Source organism: Monodon monoceros, unplaced genomic scaffold, assembly GCF_005190385.1.
Source record: "Monodon monoceros isolate NGI ecotype Baffin Bay Population unplaced genomic scaffold, NGI_Narwhal_1 Super_Scaffold_2, whole genome shotgun sequence".
Classification (NCBI taxonomy): Eukaryota; Metazoa; Chordata; class Mammalia; order Artiodactyla; family Monodontidae; genus Monodon; species Monodon monoceros.
The window spans coordinates 19,920,029-19,940,572 of NW_021703776.1; the positions used below are offsets into that span (position 1 = coordinate 19,920,029).

The following is a 20,544-nucleotide window of genomic DNA, read 5'->3' on the forward strand; positions in this document are numbered from 1 at the left end:
TTTGTCTCCGGCATCTTTGCCTTCCCTCCCCGCGGGCAGCCCTAGCAGTCCCCTCTCTGTGTTTCTGCCTCCGCAGTGAGCCCTCCACCTGGTCTCTATGCCACTGCTTTGCCCCAAACACGGCTGCATTCATGACTTTTCACACTTTTCAAACCTTTTTTCATGGTTTTCAAACTCTTCTCCTGAGAGGCTGAGGACAGGAAGGGGGAACAGCTTCTATTGAAGGAACCACCTCCTTTGAATTTATTTTAAATATTGGTATCTCATGTAAGGTTTCTTATTAAAAAAGGATTTTATTGTTTTAAAAATAATTTCAAAGTTATGGCTAAAAATCTAAATTCTTATTGTATTATCTAAAGTGCTCTGTAATCTATCTCTTATTTATTTATTTAACCTGATTTCCTATGATTTTTCTATATACTCCTTCATTCCAGCCAAACACTCCCATTCAGCCTAACTATACATGTGCTCTAAATGTGTCAGGCTCACTTTACACTTCCAAACTGTATTTACTCCTGGATATTCAGGAGACCTAGATTCCACCCCTGCATCTACTTCTTATTGGATCTATAGATCATTAACTTTGCTGAGCCTTTGTTCCTGTAACTGTGAAGGAGAAATTTGGCTATTCTCCCCTCATACAGGAATGATAGTTACAAAAATTTTGAGTGGTGCAGTGCTGAAGGAAAAATATGCAGTGTATAAAATGTAACATTCTTGGGCTTCCCTGGTGGCGCAGTGGTTGAGAGTCCGCCTGCCGATGCAGGGGACACGGGTTCGTGCCCCGGTCCGGGAAGATCCCACATGCCGCGGAGCGGCTGGGCCCGTGAGCCATGGCCGCTGAGCCTGCGCGTCCGGAGCCTGTGCTCCGCAACGGGAGAGGCCACAACAGTGAGAGACCCGCGTACCGCAAAAAAAAAAAAAAAAAAAAAGACAGAGAATTACGATAATACAGATAATAATATCTTATAAAGCAGAAATATATAGGAACGATATTTAGCTCAAGGTACATTATTAAATGCCTTTGACTTGATAGGCTATAAATGCACATATTTAGCCTGTCAAGTCCAGTCAGGAATTTATTAAAGATCTGTATACTCAGCACTATGCTAGAGAATATAGATGTATCCATCCATCCATCCATCCATCCATCCTATATTAATTGAGCATCCCCTATGTGCAAGACATTGTTCCAGGCACTTAGGCTACACTAGTGAACACATCAAACAAAAATCCCCTTTTCCTTCTTAGGAAGGGGTATTGAGGGCTTTGTATTTTGTTCATGTTGGACTTTCAAGTGAAATCATAAGCACTTTTAAGCTTTTCTAAATCTAACAAATATAGCTTTCTGACTCTTGCATTGGGCTTTTGTTTCATCTCTGTGAATCAGGGATTTGCTTTCTAGGCACTGATGTTGATTCTTGGGCCCTGCACACCCCACTTAGCCAAGGGCCAGTGGCATAGTTCCATCTAAAAAGCTTGGCTGTGCTATGGGAACTGGCTCCTGTCCCTTCGGGACCATAGAAAATACCCCAAATAAAGGCCAAAAGTTGCTTCATTAATCAGTTTTTATCGACACTAGTAAGTGGGAATTCTGGGTTCTTAATTTTAAAAGATTACTGTTCACTTGCCAGAGGCAGACACTAAGTGACCACCCCATGAAAGAGGCTCAATCTGCCTAATGAGTTTACAGCCCACGGGGGCAGAGAGTGTTGTGCAGGAAGCTTTCACAAATACTATCTCACTACATCCTCCCATCTACACAACTACTTCCTGCATGTGCAGATGAGCAAAGAAAGGGTTCAAAGCAATAAATCACTTGCCTATGGTTTCGCACTTTTTAAAGGACAGTTGGAATTTGAACCTGGGTCTGACTCCAAAGTTCACGTCTTCTCCTGTGCCACCCTGCCATGTGGGGGGCAGGGAGATAATACTGGAAAGGAATATTGGTACCATGTTGTGGAGAGCCGGGTGCTTAAATCACTACTTAGATCAGTGGGGAGCCTCTGAAGGTTTTGAGCAAAGGAATAATATAATCAGTTAAGCGTTTGAGAGAAATTAATCTATCATTGAAATTGTAGGTGCGCTGGAAAGGGAAAGATTAGGCAAAAAGAGCAGTTTAGAGGCCATTTAAATAGTCCAAGTCATTGCTTCCCGAAGTGTGTTTTCTGGAACTTGAGTACCTAGATGTTGATAAATGTTATGTGACAACAGAGTTCCAGGACAGGTGGCTCTGAAAATTATCAGTAATTTGCCAATGTGCATTACGGATGGCCAAGAAGAAAATAACATATGCTGCACTTTTCAAATTTTGGTTCATAATGGGAATCTTTTTTTTTTCTAGCACCATTTTTAGGAATGAATCTTCTGCTAGAAACCAGTAGGAAATGCTGTGCTAGGTGAGAGGTGCTAGTGTAGTGGCGGGAACTAGGTAAGAGGTGAACTAGTGTGGTGGCAGGAGGGGTGGTGAAGGGGTAGCAACTATTTTTGTCAAAGAGTAATAGAATCTATAGAATATGATAAGGGATGAAAAATGGAAGGAGAGGGGAGAGTTGAGAGAGCACCACGAAATATGACTCCAACTGAAGTTAAGTAATGCCATGGCAATGAGAGTAGAGAGGGAGCCATAAGCTGGAGAGAGTGTAGTAATAGTATTTCTGTTTTGAATAGAGTGACAAGCCACCAAGTAGAAATATCTAACATACAGTTGAACATCTAAGTATTACAAACAGCACAGAATGGATATGGATGTCAATTTGAGGCCACAGGAACCAAAAGGATGGTAAAACATGAGAACCAGAAGAGTGCTGTGTCACAAAGACCAGGAGAGAGGGTTTCAAAGCAGCCATCAGATAATCAAAAACTTGAAGAGCTGATTTCTGGTCCTCAACTCCTACAGAATTCCCACCGTCCGACCTTGACTCTCTGCCGTCTCCTTCTTGCTGGAAAACCTTTCCAGATTTTCTCATGCCCAGCCTGCCCTGACTCCTAGAATCGTCTACTGATTCCTCATGGCAGTGTCGGAAACTTCTACCCCGTATCTGCTCTCAAACTGGAACTGATGCATTATGCCCACTTACAGACTTGTTTTTCAGATCTAAACAAATTATCTAACACCAATACATGTTGGGATTTTAAAGTAGCAAGATATATCTTTATAAGCCCCATATGAAAATTACTTTCATCAGTCTATATTCACAATATATTCAAACTTTTTTTTTTCTTATGCAAAGTATATTTAAGAGAGGATCTGCATTTACTGTATCTGGATCAGATCCCAAAAGCAAATTTTCATTTCCCTTAATACAGTTTTCTTAAAATAAAGAAACCCTTTATGTTTCTATTTGTACCAAAGGAAGTACGTAAATTTAATAACAATTATTATTTATAGTACTGAGATCCTTTTCTTGATATTATGCCTATTAATTTAACATATTTGTAGTTTCTAACTTACTAAATTTGATGGTTCTTTAGGGAGTACATGTTTGGGGATAAAAAATTAAAACATTCACTTTTTAATCTACTTGGTTTGTAATGTCAACAGTAAATAATGTTTATCTTAATATTCCTTAGAGGTCTTAGTCCTTGTTCAGTATAAAGTTCATGGAAAGAACTTTAAACAAAAGCCTGATTTCAGCAGCCCATAGAGAATTGACTGATTTTGGTTAAAACTAGAATAATAGTTGGTAGGTTCTTTGTAATGTCTTGCAAGTACATCTCTAGCATAGATAAAGAGATCCAGACTAGGAAACCCTCCAGCATGGACCTACCATGAAAGATCCACTATGTGAATCCTTAAGGGTCTGGATCAAGAGAAATATAGGGCAGAAATATGCAGAGGTCCACTCTTAATAAGACTATAAAACATGCAGTCATCTGATGAACTAATGGCCTAGGTCTTCAGTGAGATATCCAGGGCTTCTCAGGTTAGAATTTTTTGACACTGGAATATTTCATGGGAGTCTTGGAATGTCCATCTTATCAATGTCAATATCTTATCAACAAAATCTTTTACTGTGTATCCCACACCAAGCCAGGGATCATGGTGGAGCTAAGAGATCCATGGGGCATGGCATCTAATTTTCCTGTCATCTCTCTAAATTTCCAGAGACTCAATAAACTTCGTATAACCAATGCTGAGGAAACAAAATATGTTTATTTTTATTTCTTGTATTGGAGATTGATCTTGAGTTTCCTTTTATATTCCTCAAACAAAACAAAAAATAAAATCATAATAAAGAAATCATAAAAATGAAATTGTGGCTTTCCCTGTCTTCCCTTTGTTTCTCATAATTTACGGTAGTTATGTTTTCTATAATGTCACCACAAACACTGAATTAGCAAATACCAAACCATTGCTCCTAGGGGAAATACAGGGTTAGGCTTCTACGAGCCTCTGGTCCTAATATTTTTGTCAACTGATCAATATATAACCTTGTTTTCAATGTGTTTCTGTTTAAAGACATCTTGTTTAGTATATATTGTTGATTCATTAACACAGAATACATGACCAAGAGAACTATAATCATGCCTGAAGGAAGCTTATCTAACACATGTATTTCCTCCTTAAGGTACATCACAGCCTTCTTGCACTGAGGAATGCTAGATAGCACCTCAGAACTATGCTTAGGGGCCATTTTAAACAGTGAAAACATCAGCAAAAAACACAAAAATGTGGAAAAACATGGCACTTAGACCACAAAAAGAGCAGTTGGCTACAGTATGAGAGCTGAAATAAGACAACAAGAGTGTTGATCTCTGACCTCAGCTGGGAATGCATGTGTTGGGCAACTCGAACTTTTCACCACACTGGCCATGTCTACAAATGGTCCCCAAAGCCCACAGGTATTATCCTGGAGTTATAAATAAATTCTAATAAGTAACTGAATTTGCAAATATGCAATACATGAATAATGAGGATTGATTTTACACTGTTACAAAATCCAAGGCTTTAAATTCTTAGAAATGTCTATATATTCATTCTAAGTGTTAATTTGGTTTTATCTGTTTTATCACTTGCATTCCTTAGGGTATTATTTGCTTTGTTTGCCTTTACTTGGCATTTAAAAATAATATATAAATATGAATTTATAGAATATATAACATTACATATATCTGTTATGTTATATAATTTTATATAATATCATGCAATATCATGTATGTTATATAATTACATAAATTTAAACTGAATAATAAAATTTAGCTTAGGAATTTGTTTCAGTTCATTCATAAAAACAGTATGCATCTTAAACAATTAACTTTTTAGGGAAAAATGAAAATAGTAAACTAATTCCATGCCAACTGAATAATTTCATGCTGCATGTATGTCTTTTAAAAGCCTGTTCTTTCCTCTCTTTGAAACTTGTTTTTTAAAGACTCAAGTTTATCTTACGAAATATATATGTCAGCATATGAATTCTCAATAAATGTTAATTTAAAGGTGATTTCTACTGTGCTGGTAACTAAAGAAAATCTATGAAATGGAGTAAATGTTGTAGTTTTAATAGTAAACATGGTTTAAAGTATGGCATTCTAAGGTATAGCATTATCTTATTATTTCTTTCTCCGCTTCTAGTTTGATATTATCTATGATTTGAGTCATATCCTATTGTTTGCAATGAAAATTTTTCAGAGTATAAGAAACTACTTCTTGATCATTATCAAGAGATGTAAAATTGCTTGGCCCTTATTTTAAAGTGTCCACCATTATTTACCACAGCTTTCCTCTGCTTGTGTATTTAACACACAATTAGTTCAATCATGTTTACATGTACAAATGATATGGCATGTATTTTGATACTTAATATAAAGTTCAGCTGCAACAACTGCTGTTGCACAGAAAGATGACAACACAGATGCACAGTTGTGGTCAAGTCATGTATAAACGTAGGCTTAAAATAAGTCTCCAATCACTACCATTTTCATCTCAAAAATAGCATGACATGACAGGGTGAAAAGAGCCTTAGAATGGTAGTTATGGAACCCATGATCTTAGTGAGGAAACTCCCACTTTCTTGTCACTTAACTAGGCATTAGTTTCCTCATCTATAATATGAGGTCAGATTAGAGATCTTAAGGTCCTTTTCAGGTGTAATAGTTTATGACTGTAAATGTTATTAATTAGAAGTCATGTAATAGCAAAGCAAGTCATAAGTATAGATGGTCCTTTAATTAGATCATTAATTCCAATGGAAAATTATAAAGATCTTCTTCGTTTTAGTTATTCCTCCATTCAATGAGTCCTTATTTTGCATTTATTGAACCATGCTCTGTACCGACCCTGGGGATGACATAAGTGAAAAAACAGACCCAGTCCTCACTTCATGGAGCTTTAAGTTGCAGAGCAAAGTATTTCAAGCCAGAGCTAGCCTTGGGCCAAGGCAATGTGTTTGGTGTTAGAAAGGGGGTCAGTAAGCACACCAAGGCCTTTTCTGCACCTCTCAATTCCCTCCCACTATGCCATGGCATTGGCCTCTCCCTTTGCTAACTCTGAAAATAGCCAACTTTAGAGTCATTCTTTTCAAATTAGACCACAAAGGTTGTACAGTGTCTGTATATAATCATGCCTATGTTGGATATATGCTTCCTGGCAGAGAAAAGAACTTCCAGTTTTCTTTATTAGGCTTATTTCTTTGCCTCTTAACCCACCTCCATAACTACCAGCACTCCAAAATCTCCCATTTACAAAGCAGAGTGTTTGGAATGAAAGGGATTTTTAAAAGAAAACCATATTCTGTACAAATGGCGTGTATAGCTTTCCTAGGTCTAAAATTTATATAATGATCATAGGGTTTATTAATTCAATAAAGTACAGATTAGGCAGAATGCACAGAATAAAGATACAGCTGTAGCATTGAAAATATAAGAGCACAGGAGGTAAACATATTAAAACTTTTTGCTTTTACATTTGCTGTTTTCCCTATTTTTTCCCTCTTGTTTTATCTTTGCTTCTGCATTGTGAGGCAGTAGGGGTACGGAGGAAGAAGAAGTTGTTCTTTAGCAACTAAAAGCATATGGATTGGGGGATTTTACTTTTCTCTTTTCTAAGGCAAGCCCCAGAAGAGGAGCCTGGCCTGACTGGGAGAATCTAGGCTAAGTTTAAGTGGCTCTTCCTCCCTGCTCCACGACTAGCTAACATCTGCTGCTTATTATGTGGCCCATCTTCTCTAATTTTCCTGCTAACTCCCACCCAAAACACAGAAGACAGAAATATAGTACAGAGGAATGTAGTGGAGCCCAGAGAGATGAAGGTGGTGGGATAAAGATGACAAAGAAAAGAGACTCGAGGGAAAAACAGGGAGAGAAATTGAATCATGGTGCGGTCTGTACCAGAGTCTTGTTTAAAGAAGATATTAAGTCCATATGGAAAGCTAATTTTATAGGATTTCTTTTCCGGAATGGGAATTGAGAGAACAAAGTTAGAGGACATGGCTGGAATCAGAGCATTATGGCATCAAAGATAAATGCTTTCTTCATCATTTTGGCAGTGGCCAGTTGTGTTAATAGTTGCTTCAGATTATATTATTACATTGCCATAAATGAAGTTAAATAAACTTTTAGGACATAGACCTTCCAAACAGCTTTACTTTATAAACAGTGTGAATTTTTAGCCAATATACCCAATTTCCAATGTTTAAAGGAGTTTTGCTGTGGAACTATTTGCTTTCATAACAATTCAATTCACTGTGATTTCCTGAATTTTTCATATTTTAAAACACCAGTACTATATCAAATAGAATAATAACATTGTCAGGTAGAAGCTGAATATACTAGATACATATTCCAGTAATTAATATGAAATATCTAGAACAAACAGCATTTACAGTTTAATAAAGGAACTTTAATATTAAACAGCTATTTCAAACTTTTCCAGTGCTGTAAAACTTCAGAAAATGACATTACATGTTTTGAGGACTAGCCCCTTCATTTTACAGATGAGTAAACAGGTCTAGGAAAAACTAAATGACCTGTCCATGCCTGGCCAAGGCTGCTCATGTCTCCCAATTTCCATGCCATCTAGTTTACACTGATCTCTACAGTACCCTTAATTTGTAGCTAGACTATAGAAGAATGCTACAAAAATATAGTCTACCCATATTAAAACTTTCCTGGTACAATGCCCCTGGGATTTTAGAAAGCAATAAAGTTTCCTCACGTCCTTCAAAATAACTGGGCATTACCAAATGAGCTATTCACATACCTTGCTATATGTGAAAATGATTCAGACAATTTCTCCAATATATTCTAATCTGTCACTCTAATTTTCTCAACCTGTCTTTCTGTTTATGCTTGTGTGCGTTGTCTGGCTTGGAGTATAAATTCTTAGAATAATAATTTTTTAAAGACATCTTATGCCTCACCCTGCCAAGAACTGCATTCTAGAAGGCAAGAGAAAATAAAGTTTTAAATCTCTTTTCTGAAAAGAATAATTTCTGATTATAAATGAAATACTTGCTCATTATAAAAAAGATTAGAGAGACTTCCCTGGTGGCGCAGTGGTTAAGACTCCGCGCTCCCAATGCAGGGGGCCAGGGTTCGATCCTGGTTAGGGAACTAGATCCCACGTGCATGCCGCAACTAAGAGTTCCCATGCCACGGCTAAGGAGCCCTCGAGCTGCAACTAAGGAGCCCACATGCTGCAACTAAGAGCTGGTGCAATCAAATAAATAAATAAATATTTTTTAAAAAAAGGTTAGAAAATACAGAAATTCTCAGGAAGCAAGACAAATCTTAAACAACCTAACCTTACACTTAAAGGAGCTAGAAAAAGAAGAACAAACAAAACCCATAGTTAATAGAAGGAAAGAAATCATCAAGATCAGAGCAGAAATAAGTGAAACAGAGACTTAAAAAAATAGAAAAGATCAATGAAATTAAGAGTCAGTTCTTTGAAAAGATAAACAAAATTGATAAACTTTTAGCCAGACTCATCGAGAAAAAAAGAGGGCCCAAATCAATAAAATCAATAATGAAAAAGGAGAACTTAAAACCAACATCACAGATATACAAAGGATCATAAGAGTTTGCTATGAACAACTACACACCAATAAAATGGACAACCTAGAACAAACAGGCAAATTCCTAGAAGTGTACAATCTCCCAAGACTGAACCAGGAAGAAATAGAAAATATGAACAGACCAATTACAAGCAATGAAATTAAATCAGTAATTTAAAAACTCCCAACAAACAACAGTCCAGGACCCGATGGCTTCGCAGGTGAATTCTACCAAACATTTAGAGAAGAGTTAACACCTATCTTTCTCAAACTACCCCAGAAAATTATACAGAGGAAGGAATGCTTCCGAACACACTCTATGATGCCAGCATCACCCTGATCCAAAAATCACACAGAGATATCACACAAAAAAAGAAAATTACAGGCCAATATCAATGATGAACATAGATGCAAAAATTCTCAACAAAATACTAGCAAACCAAATTCAACAATACATTAAAACGATCATACACCATGATCAAGTGGGACTTATCCCAGGGGTGCAAGGATGGTTCAATAACTGCAAATCAATCAATGTGATATGCCATATTAACAAACTGAAGAATAAAGTCACACAACCATCTCAATAGATGCAGAAAAAGCTTATGACCAAATTCAACATCCATTTATGATAAAAAAAACCAAACTCTCCACAAAGTGGGTATAGAGAGAACATACCTCAACATAATAAGGGCCAAATATGATAATCCTACAGCTAACATCATATTCAGTGGCAAAAAGTGGAAATCATTTCCTCAAAATGAAATCTTAAAAAAAATGAAACGAATGAATACAACAAAACAGAAACAGACTCACAGATAGAGAACAAACTACTGGTTATCAGTGGGGAAAGGGAAGGGGGAGGGGCAAGATAGGGGTAGGGGACTAAGAGGTACAAACTACTATGTCTAAAATAAATAAGCTATAAGGATATATTGTACGGCACAGGGAATATAGCCAATATTTTATAATAACTTTAAATGAAGTATAATCTATAAAAATTTTGAATCACTATGTTGTATACCTGAAACTAACATAGTATTGTAAGTCACCTATACCTCAATAAAAAAAAAATACAGAAATGTATATGACAACTATATTCCTACCACTTTTTTTATCTTTTCCTACCACTTTTTATTGTAGTAAAATATTCATAACATAAAATTCATCATTTTAACCATTTTTAAGTGTACAGTTCAGTGACATTAAATTCATTCACATTACTATGCAACAACTACCACCATCTATCTCCAGAAATTTTTCATCATCTCATACTGACTCTGTACTTAATAAAGAGTAAATCCCCATTCTCTGCTGCCCCACCCCTGGTAAAAACTGTTCTACTTTCTGTCTCTATGGAAATGACTATTCTAGGTACCTCGTATAAGTGGAATCATACAATATTTGTCCTTTTATATCTGGCTTATCTCAGTATAATATCTTTAAGGTCTGTTCATGTTATAGCATGTATCAGAATATCATTCCCTCTTAAGGCTGAGTACTATTCCACTGTATTTACACATCACATTTTGTTTATCTACCCATCTGTTGATGGACATTTGGGTTGTTTTCACCTTTTAGCTGTAATGAATGATGCTGCTATGAAAATGAGTGTACAAGTATCTGTTCAAGTTCCTTCTTTCAGTTCTTTTATGTATATACCCAGAAGTGGAATTGATGGATCCTATGGTGATGCTACATTTAATTTTTTGAGGAACTGCCCATAGTGTTTTCCACATCAGCTGCACCACTTTACATTCCCATCATCCATGCACAGGGCTTCCAGTTCCTCCACACCCTTGCCAACAGTTGTTATTTCCTGTTCTTTTGAAAATGGCCATCCTACTGGACGTGAAGTCCTATCTCATTGTGATTTTGATTTGTATTTTAGAATGATTAGTGATGTTGAGTGCTTATTGACCATTTGTATTCTTCTTTGGAGAAATGTCTATTTAGATCCTTTGTCCATTTTTGAATTGGCATTGTTTTGTTGTTGTTGTTGAGTGTAGTATAATGATGACTTTTATTAACATTTTAGACTATTTCAAATCATCTTTCCAAATATATATGTTTGTGTGTAATTTTATAAAAATTAGACCATCTTCTACATAGGTTTTAATCTTTTTAAATTCTGAATGTAACACATATAAAGTGTCCAAAATATAAAGATACAATTGAAATCAAATACTCAACCACCATCCAGTCAAAAAAAAAAATACTGCCAGCTTCAGGAAATTCCCCTCCTACTCTGTCATTCACCCTGTAGTAGCCACTGTATTGACTTTTATGATAATGCTTTTCTTGTTGTTCTTAATAGTTTTACCACCTAAGCATGAATCCCCATACACCATACTTTTGTGTTGTCTATTTTTATTATTTTTAAAATTTATTTTATTTTTGGCTGTGTTGGGTCTTTGTTGTGCATGTGGGCTTTCTCTAGTTGTGGAGCATGGGGCTACTCTTCATTGTGGTGTGCGTACTTCTCACTGTGGTGGCTTCTCGTGTTGTGGAGCACGGGCTCTAGGCACGCGGGCTTCAGTAGTTGTGGCATGCGGGCTCAGGAGTTGTGGCTCACAAGCTCTAGAGCTCAGGGTCAGTAGTTGTGGAGCACAGGCTTAGTTGCTCCACGGCATGTGGGATCTTCCCAGACCAGGGATCAAACCCACGTCCCCTGCATTGGCAGAAGGATTCTTAACCACTGTGCCACCAGGGAAGTCCCAATTTTGCCTATTTTTAAATTTGATGGAAACAGAATTCTACAAAATGTATTATTTTGTGTTTGGTTTCTTTCACTCTATGTTATATTTATGAGAACCATTCATATTTTTGCATGTATATTTTCACTGTTTGGTTTTACCAATATTATATTTATCCAATATATTGCCAATGAATATTGAGGTTGTTTCCAATTTTCATAAATTACTAATAATGCAACTTGAACGTTCTTGTGCGTGTCTCTTGGTGTACTTGTGCATGCACCTCTGTGGGCATTTATCAAGGAATAGAACTGTTTTGCCATGGGGTTTGTGAGATTAGGTAATTTTTCATATAATTATTAGTCATTTGGGTTTAAGTGACTTTATTTTCATGATCTCCATTCTTCCAATATAATGTTTTTCTTTTAATTTCTAAAACCTTATTTGTTCTTTTTTAATACATTTGTATTATTAGCTCTTTGTATATCAAGTATTTGCATACTTTTTTCAACTTTGGCATTTGAATTTCAATTGTGGTATTTACATATATGGAAGTCTTTAGATGTTTCATTTTTATATTAATCTTTTCCTTATGATTCCTTTACAATACTACAATCATATAAATGCCATGTGCATTTTCTATTATTTTTATGGTTTTATTTTTTATGTTTGAATTTTAATACTCTAGAATTTATTTTAAAGTGTGACACAGGAGCCTAACTATATTTTTCCCCCAAATGTTTAAAAAGTTCTTACAATACAAAGTTTTAATGAATTCCACCTTTTCCCTGCACTGACATGAACTTATCCATAAGCAAAACGTTTTCTGGTTACATTGATATGGCTCTCTATCCTGGTGCTACTGTCCTACTGCTTAAATATGATAGATCTAGAATGCAACTTAAATCTGAAAGGGAAAATGCACACTTAGAAGTCTTCCTTTTATAAATTTAAATAACTTATTATTCCAACTGTACTTTACAATAATTTCCAAAAATTCTAGTGATTAATTTGGGAATAATTGACCTATTTTAAAATATTTTTATCAGCCTGGGACATTTGTTCACAATTTCTTTTACATTTCCCTATACACTTTTGTAGTTTTCTATATATGGATCTTTCACATATCTTGTTAAGTTTATTTCCAGATTTTTCATCTTTCCCATTGGTATTATGAATCAGATCTTCTCTTCAATATGTTTTCAAACTTCTTCTTATTATTAATTTGGAAAGCTATATTTTTATAAATTTATTTTATAGATGGACACCTTACTGCATTATAAAATTATTTTGTATTTTTCATGTAGGCATTTATATCAGCTGCAAATAATGACCATTTGTCCCTCTTTCTCATATATACACATTTTCCTGTCTAAATCCCTTGGTATTTATTTTCTGAATTATATTCAATGATCATGCTCATACCAGTCACTCTTCCCTACCTTATTTCTTTTTGTGTGTGTGTGTGGTACGCGGGCCTCTCACTGTTGTGGCCTCTCCCGTTGTGGAGCACAGGCTCCGGACGCGCAGGCTCAGCGGCCATGGCTCACGGGCCCAGCCGCTCCGCGGCATGTGGGATCTTCCCGGACCAGGGCACGAACCCGTGTCCCCTGCATCGGCAGGCGGACTCTCAACCACTGCGCCACCAGGGAAGCCCCCTTATTTCTGATTTTAGTGGGAATTCCTCTAGAGTTCCATAATTAAAATGTGACGCTAGCTATTTGTTTGAAATTGGTGCTTAAAGGATAATAAATTCTCAATAATTAGTACTAAAGCCTGTAACTGCTGTTGTCCGATTCTAGCCAAAATGGCAGGAGGCAGAGTGGAATAGTGAAAAGAGGATGGACTCTGAAGTCACCATGAATTTGAACCCTTGCCTCTCTCCTTAGAGCACAGCCTCTCTGGCACATACCTATTTCATAGGATTATTACAAGAATTAAATGAGATAACATAATCCAGGCCCCTAGTATATTTTTCTGACATATACTGTTTTTATGCACAATCTAAACACTATAGTTTAGATTGTTTAGATTTTTCCAAAAATTTCTTTGTAAGTATAACTAACATTCTATTCATCTCTATTAATCACATTCATCTATTTTTCTCAAAATGCTCAAAATAAGGAGCATCTCTGTAAAGAACAAAAAAATAGAAGTGAGAAACCACTTTGATGGGATACCAGTCAATGCTAAGCATCTGTTTTCTTCTGTGGAATAGAGTGTGTAGTCTCTAAGTTTGATAAGAACATCAGAACATATTCAAAGTGTCTTTGTAAGACGTTCTAGGAAATTTTGTTCCTTTGTGCTTTCTTTTTAAACTAGTCAATACAGTCTATTCTAATTCTGTGGTATATTCTTTTCATCATCTCTATGGCTGGCAAATATTCATTCCCTGAGGATGGAATCGGTTTTTAGGAAAGTCAAAGATTCATTTTAGCTCTCTGTAGACCTAAGTTTGGTGAGTAAGGTAGGAAAACAAGCCAACTGAGAGTGATTTTTTAAAAAACTAACATTGACTATATGGATGATTAAGTATATTATAATATTTATTATTATAATATACAATTATAATATTTATAGAAACAATGTAATATTATTGGAATAAATTAATAACCTTTAAAGTATTTTAGGTCAACACTCTCTTGGATATCTAAATTCTGATACTTTTGGTTATCAAGAAATATATATAACCTTTTAATAAAAATTTTCAAACCTATACAAAAGTAAAGGAAATCGTATAATGAACCCCCAAGTACCCATAACCTAGCTTCAGCAATCATCAATTTATGGTCAATCTAGATTCATCCCCCACTCATTGCCCACACCACCAAACTCCTGATTATTGTGAAGCAAATCCCTAATATCAAAGTATTTTTGTTCATAAATATTTCAGTATGTATCTCTAAAAGACAAAAACTCCCTTAAAATGTAACCATGATGCCATTATCACATTCCCTCAGCTAACAAAAATTCCTTAATGTCATTAGCTATCCAGTCAGTTCATACTTCCCTAATTGTCCTATATAACTGTTTAAATTACTGTGCAGTTATGAAACAACTTGATACATAGTTATGTTCAATTGATTTATTTTGTTTTCAGTTTTCAGCAACTGATTTTAAATTTAATTTTCTAATTAAGGTACTATACTGTTCTAAGTCATATCTACAAAATGAAGTATATTCAAAGAATTATTACTTCTATCCCTAGCCCCTCCCCCATTTCCTCCTCCTTCTTATAGTATAATTCTATTTTAAAGTTTATCCTTCCTTTATATTTATATAAGGTATATATAGTATAGCTTGTTGAATTTAGGAAGGTTTGTGCTTTTGTTATAATGGTTATCTTTATATAATATCATTTCTCATTTTTTATAATTATTTTTGACTACTGTCTTTTGGTTTCACACTACAAGTGACTTCAAGTTAGCTAATATTATTTCTTCACCCCACCCTTCCTCACAACATCAGTTTGACACAGTGTCTGTCCTTCTACAAATATTACCCACTCCTATGGTCTTTTATGTCTGCCCACCTGTACTACCTTAAGTTCTCTAGATGTGTTTCACACTGTCTCCATGCCATCAGCAAGAGACTACGCTACTCCTTTGTGAGTTTCTCTAATTCACTTAAAAATGAGTGACAGAATAGAACTGTGATCAAATTCCTACAAAGCCTCTCACAAGCTTTGTGACCTTGTTCAAGTTTCTCAAGTATCTTCAGTTTTCTTTTACTTTTTAGATTTTGGATTGTAATATTTATTTCACAGGGTTATTGTGAGGACTAAATAACATACATAAAGCACCCAACATAGTACATAGCAATCTCTCATAAATAAATAAATATTAAGCATTACTTTCAATAAGATATAAAAGAAGAATTATTAATTTGTACTTTTTGTGTATTTTCATTTGGTAAATATTTATTGAATAAATTCATTTGATGAATTATTTATTTAGTAAATATTTATTGAATGACTGCTATTTGCTAAGCACTTGCATGTGTGTTTTCTTTCACTTACTCAACAAGTATTTGTGAGTTCCACATGGGTTAGCCCTTGGACACAGAGTGATGGGAAAGGTGGACATGGTCTCTACCTTTATGGAATTTCCAGTCTTTCTTCTTACCATAAGTCATAAATTACACTCTTTTTGAATATATTATTTTTGTCCCAATAACTCCCCTCTTAGAATCCCTTGTGTTCTGGTGCTTTACTTGCCTGGAAATAATTTTCTCATTTGACTACTCAGTAATCTTTTTGATTACTGAATGTTCACTTCTTATTTGGCTCAAGCCTCTACTAAAATGATAACTGCTAGGGTAATTTGTTCAGAATTTTATCTGCAACTTCCTTATAAATTATAATTTGCTTTTTCATCAAAGCTCATAAAATACAGAGCCAAAGGGTCATTAGCTGCAAGGATGAAGTTTGTAGATAAGGAAAAGCTCTTTATGTTAACTGAATGTTTCCTGTTTTTCAGCACCCCCCTCTGCCTGCCAAATTTAGCCGACTGACACATTTTTTCACAACCGTTTTAGCTTATTTTTTGTTCCATGGTGCATAAAGTTTTACTAAAGTGAATAAAATATATTTCAATATCCAAATAATAAAATATTTCAGTTTAAATATTTTTAGAGTATGTCGATTAGTCAAAAAAGTATCAGACATGTTTATTTCATCTTTTCATAAAAGTATCAGAAGCTAAAATGGAAAAATAGCAGGAAAATCTCAGAAATTTTAAAGCATTAAGTTCTAAACCTCAAACGATGCAGTCACACACCCTTATGTCCATATATATATATACACACACACACACACACACACACACACATGTATATATATGTTTATAAAACATGCCACAAAGCAGGACCCCAATGTTAAATGCCTACAAGGCCCGTAAAGGGCACGTGAATGAGTGGAACAGCCTAGGTGTCAGGACACTGCACACACCGTGAATGCGCAGGGGGCCGACTGCGCTTCTTGTGAAAGGGGCAGCCTGTTCTATCACTTCTGAAAGCCAGTCTCTGCTCAATGCCAGCTGATTATTACAATGTTAGAATATGAATCCGGTGTCATCAAATCTAATAATTCTTCAAGAAAAAGCTGAAAATTCAGTTTTCTATGGCAAAATCTACAAATTTTTAAACATTACCAGCTAATTTTTCTAACTTTAAAAATTGTGCATACTAAAAACATCTGCAGATTTATACTTTTGGCTGCTAGTTTGCAAAATTTGGAGTGAAATACACTGCTGTGACATGGATTAAGGGCTATCTTACATATTTTAAGAGACACAGGTAGTATCTTACCTTCTTTTCCTGATAAAGAAATATGTAGAAATAATAACTGATCCTTATATTGTTACAACCTATCAAGAATAACTGGAACGGTGGCACTTCCATGAAATGAGGCTATTCCTGTTTGCCAGAAAGCACATTAAAATATTTTGTAATCGTTGACTTAGTGAACTAGAAACAGCTGTGTTTGGTGAAATGTTTGTTAGAATCTATTTTTTAAATTTTTTTTCATTTCTTTTTATTTTACTTTGCTTAGGTATCAAAGTTGGTATCAACTGAAAGAAGTTAAAATTATACTTGGTTGTATTATATGGTTTTGCTCTCCTTTTTCCAAAACTAAAACAAGCTAAAACACTCTCCAAACATCATAAAAACCAGATTACTTGGAAAACTGTGTTAGTTTCTAAATATTCCACCCTATTCTGAGGAAATTCCAAGATAATTTGTTATATAATTAATTGCCTTGGGTAGTTGCTATCCATCTGTTACCATTCAATTACAGTTTTTCAAGAAACTTATAAGGTGACTAATTGGTTTCTATTAGAACACAAACCAAAAGATTCTGAGGATCTAACTTTGGGTTTAAGCGTAACATATCGTAAGACCCATTTAGTTATAAAAACTCTATTATCTTGCCCTTTAAAGAGTTTTTTTTAGGATTCAAATATTCAGGTGTTGGAATTTATGCTTTATTGACGGATTTGAACATCTCTGATACCTAAATTTGACCTACCAATATACTGAAGTCATTAATACAGAGTAACTATGGGCTGAGCTATGCATCCTTGGAGGTAGAGCACATTGAGTTGAGGACTTTCCCTGGGTGACAAGCTGTCAGGAGAAAATGTTTGACAGTTTATCTATTCAAAGGCTCTTAATATTCCATTCCAACCTGTATGGGGAGTGTGTATTCCACATAAAATCAACCAATCCATAAATCTTCCACAATCAATACCAAGTTTATATCCTGTTATCTTTATACACACACGCCCACATGCACACACGTGCACGCACGTGCGCACACACACACACACACACACACACACACACACCCTTCAACCTGTTGGTGTTCCTTCTAGACTGACTTTTTCTAGAGTCTTTCAGTGACATCCTTGATCCTTTTGGCCCAATTCACATGTGTACGTGGAGAGAGAAAACCATACATTGAGATATCCTTCTGTGATATGCCCAACCTTTCATGCCACACCCCCAGTCTGCTAGAAACTGATGGATTCTTGAGACATGTGTGAGCACCTGCTGTTTGCCATGTACTATGCTAGGTTCTTGAGACACCAGAATGATTGTCTTCAGAGAGCTTCCCATCTGGTGAACAGATATGTGAGCATGATTTCAGCTTAACGAGATAAGCACTCTAATTGAGGAATGTGTGCGATATAGTGACCTCATTCATTAAATATTTCTGAGCATCTTAGTGTCAAGCAGTTTTCTAGGTACTCAGGCTATTTCAAGTAAATAAAAGAGTCAAAGATACTCTGCCTTATCTGAAACATTTGTAGAACACATAGGAAAGCTTATACCAGGTTTTAAGGATTGACCTCTGTTTTCATGGTTAATAATTTTACTGAACAAAACTGAATGGCTTCTGCACACTAGAAATAAACAATCCAAAAAAGAAATCGCAAAAACAATTCCACTTACAATAGAATCAAAAAGAATAAAATACTTCAGAATAAATTGAACAAAAATTAAATGACTTGTCCAAATATGCTGCCAGGATGAAAAGCCCCCGTACCGGGGGATCAGCAAGAGTGGAACTCAAACATCCTCATATTCTGCTCCCAAGTTTCCATTTTATGGTATCAATGCGGAAGTGCAAGCTGCAGCTTTGGGTTTTTGTTCTTTTTCAAAGAACAGTTCTTCGCTTAGCAGTGAAAAGCTTCACTGTGCATCGCAATCCGCCTGCTAGAAGGGGGAGTGGAGGGTGGCACTGCCGTGGCACACACACTGCTGGCACCCGGGCTTCCCAGGTGCCTCTACGGTAAATGATCTGTTATTTATGGATACTGGGAAGAGCACTGTGGGCAAAAGCATCTTCAAAACAGGAATGTGGGCACCAGAGGTCCCAAGTTTCTTTGTTGCGGGAAGTGGCGATATCCTTTATCTGTAACCTCATAGCCCAGAGCTGGGGGCTGACAGCTGACAGCCAGCTGAGAGGGGCGGTGCTCTCAGCACAGAGAGGAGCCTGAAAGGTGGGCGCAGCAGCAGAGAGAGCACCCTGGCCCACGGACCCTGCCCGCTGCGCTCTGGGCTCACCCACGTTTACAGTGACAGCTTCTTAAGACAGGGGCAGGGCAGGGGCTGTGGTCTGTGATCTGCATAGTGAGATGAACAGTTGACCATCTTTATACATTTGTGACCCTTGTGTGAGAGATGCTCTGTTCTCCAATGTCCCGGCTCCCTTTTGGATCTCTCCCTGGCTAAACCCACTCAAGGTCTGTAGAGGTGCCCTAGAGGTGGGAATGCTACATGTGAAGGACTGAAAGCTGACTGGTCAGAGTCAGCAGGCAACACAGTTCCTTCTGGGGCCCACGCCCCTCCTGCCTGCACCCCTACTCTCCTGGTTCCTGTTTTTGTGACTTCAGTCATTCGTGGTTTTAGCCTGGCTCTGTTTCCTGCCCCCACTATGTTCTGGCCCTTGTGTAAATGCCCCTCAGGACTCTGGCCCCGTTAGCTTCTGTACTCTTACCTATCAGCTCACCCTTTGAAGTTCAGAAAGAGGCCCCTGGGTTTTAATCTGGCTCGTCTCCCGCCTCCTGGGCTCACAGCCACTCCAACCTGCCATCATCTTTTCCCAGATCTTTGGAAGTAGGGGGAAATCATTTAAACAAAGGATAAATGATCGTTAAAATTCCAAGCAATCGTCGTTTCACTGGGACAAATGTGAGTGTTTTAAAGCAATGCCACTCATTAGCATGTATGTGCTCAGGCATGCTTTTTATTTATTTGGCTGTACATGTTATCTTAAAATTATTGTCACTTAATTTTGAAGTCCTACATAGAGTTAAGCCACCTGCATTACTCACCCACCATGTCCACTGCCTTTGCGACCTTAACTCTGGGAGGTCCTGTTTGCCACTTGTAGCCTCCCCCTCGCATTCCTGTGGTCGGCCACAAAAGGAGGAACAAGACAGCTGTGGGAAACCGTCCCAGATCTCCCTGCCTATCCTGTGAGCCTTGCCAGCCACACAGAAGAGAGAAGGGGAGCTGTGGGGTGAGGCAGTCAGTTTTGATTGGCACATTCCCTGCTCTTTCAAGTCTTGTGTTCAGGCCAGGTTACCTTGCTCTTCTCCTCCTTTTACACCTGCCTTCTCTGACGGGTCAGTTGGAATGGAGGTGAGTGAATGAACAAGAGTTCTTCCAGCTACATTACTGGTTTTAAGATAAGCTTAAGTCAACACAGTTTAAGGAACATTGCTGAGTACTTATAAGATACCAAGCTACGGGCTGGGACTCAGAGATGAATACAGTAGGATTCCTATCACCAAGGACTACACAGCCCAATGGAGGAGACATATTAGTGTAGTATAATAATAGAG

At 36.7% G+C, this 20,544-nt stretch overlaps 1 protein-coding gene across 1 annotated transcript in view; it reads left to right on the plus strand.

Annotated features, from left to right (window-relative positions):
- Nucleotides 1-20,544, plus strand: part of CCDC146 (coiled-coil domain containing 146) — a 138,507-nt gene that overhangs the window by 59,696 nt on the left and 58,267 nt on the right. The window lies entirely within an intron of this gene.